This window comes from Octodon degus, unplaced genomic scaffold (genome assembly GCF_000260255.1).
Source record: "Octodon degus isolate 3935 unplaced genomic scaffold, OctDeg1.0 scaffold00001, whole genome shotgun sequence".
Classification (NCBI taxonomy): domain Eukaryota; kingdom Metazoa; phylum Chordata; class Mammalia; order Rodentia; family Octodontidae; genus Octodon; species Octodon degus.
This window is the reverse complement of record NW_004524577.1, coordinates 17,460,342-17,464,421: the sequence shown is the minus strand read 5'-3', so window position 1 is coordinate 17,464,421 and position 4,080 is coordinate 17,460,342. Positions and strand designations below refer to the sequence as shown.

The following is a 4,080-nucleotide window of genomic DNA, read 5'->3' as shown; positions in this document are numbered from 1 at the left end:
CAATTTGGGTTGAAACTGTTACGTTGCTATTTGTTTCTCAATAAAATTATGGAAAAAAATAAAAATAAATAAAATAAAGAAATAGAAAAGCTCCCTTTTTCATTTAGCTATGATATTGTTATTTAGTGTACAAGAAATGACAACTTCACCTTTCTAGGCTTAATTCTTATTATTACTTTGAATTATACATATTTTAAAAAAGCAAAACAAAGCTAAAACAAGCATTTTCTATCTCAAAAATTAATAGCAAACCTAGGTGTATTTAAATGATTTAATCTGAATAGAGACAATACATGAGTTCCAGAAGTGAGAGAATGAATCATAAAAATTTATTACAAATTAGTATAAAACGTGGAAGGTGATAACATTAACCACTTAACTAGAAGAAAGTTTTTCAAGACAGTAAATTTGTAAAGAGTGGCCCCTAAAAATCCACTCAAAGTACATGAAAATCCACTCAAAGTACACTCTTAGGAAACGTAGCAAACTGATTTATAAAAGAAAATAGATACATCATTAAGTATATCAGATATTTCTTGGCTGGGGAGTTAGCTCGGTGGTCTACGTACCTGCCTGGCAAGAGCAAGGTCTCGGGTTCAATCCTTGGTGACACATGCAGTGTCTCTGCCAGCCACCCAAACTGGGCATGGTGGTGCTCATCTGCAATGCCAGTGCTGCAGAGGCTGATACAGGAGGGTGACTATGAGTCTGAGCTGTGTAGTTAGACCTTGTACAAAAAAAAAAAAAAAAAAAAAAACAAATTTTAAAAATTAAATACATTAGGAGACTGGGCACGGTGGTGAGCACCTGTAATCCCAGCTCTTAGGAGGCTGTAAACAGGTGGATCACTTTGAGTCCAATATAGTAGTGAGACCCTGAACACCCTGTAGACCCCTCCCTAAAAATGAAAACAAAACAAAACAAAACAACTTTGGGTCTGGGAGATGGCTCAGTAGAATAAGCATCTGTGTTTGAGTTCAATCCCTGGTTACGCCAAACAAAAATAAATAAATAAATAAATAAATAAATCAGATATTTCCATTATAAGTTGAGTTTGTGCTCTAGGATTGTTTAAAGATTCATTGTTATTTCTATGTTTGCAGGCATAGTGCTTACATTTAGCAAAAGACACAAGAATTAATTAGAACACAAAGTTCTTTCTTTTATTTTTTACAATTAGTAACACATTAAGCACTCAGTCTTTTCACATTTACTTATTTATTGTTTTAATCCTTTCAAATTTAAATGTTATTACTCTTGGATGTAAGAAAGAATACTGCAGCCAAGGGGAATAATGTTTTCCTACAAGGCTCTAGATCTTGACCTACATCTCTCACAATGATAGATTGCAGCCTGACATGTGCAATGTGTGAAGAGCCCATACACACAAAGTAAAGAATTTCCTCTTAATTTTCTCCCATTTCAGCTCCAAATAATAGCTGAGTGTAGATGATCGAGAGTATTTGGACATAACTCAGATAGGCAAAGTGGATGTCAACACTACATTCTAATATCTAACTTCTATACACTGCCTTATAAATTTTAATAAAGTATTTTTTGTACATAAAACATGCAAAAATGCATGGGAATACATTTACTGTCAGTTCACCCAAACTACAAGGTAGTTTTCCTTTTTTTGCCTTGTTTAAAGTAATCTCTTTTTGCACTTTAATCGAATTTATCATTGAGTTTTCTTACCTGGATATAAGAACAGTTTAAAATTTTGACTTTTATAGATTAGCAATTTTTAAAAATTTGAGAAATATCCAATATTATAGCAATTTGAAGAACAGTTATATGAATATAGATACAGATACAGATATAGATATAGGTATAGATATAGATATATTCACATAACATTAAAATACTAAAACTTGACATAAGCCTGATGGGCATGGTGGTGCACACCTGCAATCCCAGCCCTTGGGCAGCTAAAGCTGGAGGATCTTCCCAAGTTGAGGACAATCCTGAGATAAAAGGTAAGTTCAAGGGTAGCTTTAATTACATAGCAAGACCTCTATCTCACAAAACAAATAAAATTCAACAAAAGAAAAGTAGTAGTAAACATAGGCTTCCACACAATGATTTACTTTGTGTCAACTCTAAGAGGTTTTATTTTCTTAAACCTTCTTCTACCCATGTCAGTCTTGTTTTGCTCTATGTCTCTGACTTCTTCCTTTACCCTAGCTTCTTCTACCAGTCCCCTGAAAAGTTACCTTCCCTAGAATTTTATGCTGAGATCATTTATCAACTTAGTATTTCTTAGTGACTCATGAAACACAGAAATTCCTACTCTCTTGACTCTGCTAAGAACTGTCAGTTATTTAAAGCTGTCTCTTCTGCCCACCAGGTTTTATTTCCATTACTTATCAATCATCCTGATGAAGATGCCAAACACCAAACTCGCCTACCATTCTGCCTGTACCCTCAGCAACCCAGCTTGGGGAAGCGGTGCCACAGTTCCCTTGCCATGCATGAGACCCTCAAATTCATCTCTGGCCCTAAGTTCTCCTCCACCCAGCACACACTCACCTCTTTGAATTTGCTTACTCTTACTGTTCTGAGATATTTCTTGCACTTCTTGTTGGTATCTTATCCTTTCTTATACTTCATTGCACTGTAAATGAAGTAATAGTTTTCTTTTGACAAAACCTAGAAATAATCACTCTCTTTCATTAAGTATGCTAGCTATAATTCCAATGGGTTGAGCATCACTCCAGCATCCTTTACAATCCAGTCCACCTGCTGTTTCAGCCTCTCCTCTCACTCCCAGCATTCTATGTGTCTTTTAAATGACCACTGGCTGGGGCACAATCTTCTACTTCCTATCATTTTCCCTGACTTTTCCTCTCACCTTATTCTGTCACTCATCACACTATTTTTCCTACCTCCCCTTCCTTACAAATGTGGATCCTCTACAAAGAGTATATCTTTGTAGTATATGACTCTCCCCTCCTAAATCTGTTCAACTTTCCTGAACAGAATCCATGCAGGAGGACAATGGAGTTTCATGGACATAACACTGGAAGAATCTGATACATTAACACTTGGTAGTGTATAATGGTCTTCAGGGCAGTCTGGTTTCTGAATAAATTCTAAACTTGATCAAAGTTTAAGATCTTGTTCAATTTTTACTGCATTAAACACTTTGGTTTTGTTCATGATAAGAGAATTATATATCAGTTAAATGTTACTTAGCTCTTCAAAAATATGTTCTCTAGAATGAAGAGGCAAAACTTTTCATTTTCTTCCCTGTATTAGAAGACAGAAGCTTACTATGTAGTTTAGTCTCACCTTGAACTAACATGGAACTCACAATGGTGCTCCTGCCTCAGCCTGCTGAGTGCTGGTGGAAACACTACAGCTGGTTAGAACTTGGCTTCTTACAAAATAATAACAATAATAATAATAATTCTTAAATTATTATTACTTAAAAGGTGGCCAGTTTGATTCTGGATGTTGTTGTGCAGTTTAGATCAAAGAATTTGGCTAAGAGGCCATGAGTGTACTAGAACCCACCATGGAAGAACACTCTGAAGCCAGACAAGCCTCCACCCCCATTTCCCAATCAACCTCTGACCCTGCAGCTGCTTTCTTGAACTTAATATTCATAGAAATATTTTAGACTACTGGTCAAAATTAAGAAGTTAGTAGAAAGGGCCGGCCACACAGCTCAGCAGACTAAATTGCCTGCTTACACAGGCCCAGGGACTGGAGTTCAACCCCCAATGTCATGTCTGCTGGCCCCGCCACTGGAGCGTGCTGAGACAGCAACTGAGACTGGGCTTGTCCTGCGCCTGTAATCCCAGTGCTTGGGAGACTGAAAACAGGAGGATCACTATGAGTCTGAGTTGTGTAGTGAGACCCTGTAGACCCTAGACTAAATAAAGAATAATAATAACAGCAACGACAATAATAATAAAGGCATTGCTAGAAATGGGGATTCTGGTAAAGCCAATGTGTGATTTTTAAAAAAATAACAATAGGGGCTGGAGAGATGGCTCAGTGGTCTAAGGCACCTACTTAGAACAAGCTTGGCAAAGCATCAGGGACCGCGGTTCAATCCCCCAGCACCACATG

The 4,080-nt window shown here is 36.9% G+C and overlaps 1 long non-coding RNA gene across 1 annotated transcript in view; it reads left to right on the top strand.

Moving 5' to 3' along the window:
- Window positions 1-4,080, top strand: part of LOC111812925 — a 6,981-nt gene that overhangs the window by 1,768 nt on the left and 1,133 nt on the right. Inside the window, exon 2 of the long non-coding RNA XR_002818302.1 lies at window positions 1,066-1,069. This is a non-coding gene — a long non-coding RNA (uncharacterized LOC111812925). The remainder of the gene's footprint in view (window positions 1-1,065; window positions 1,070-4,080) is intronic.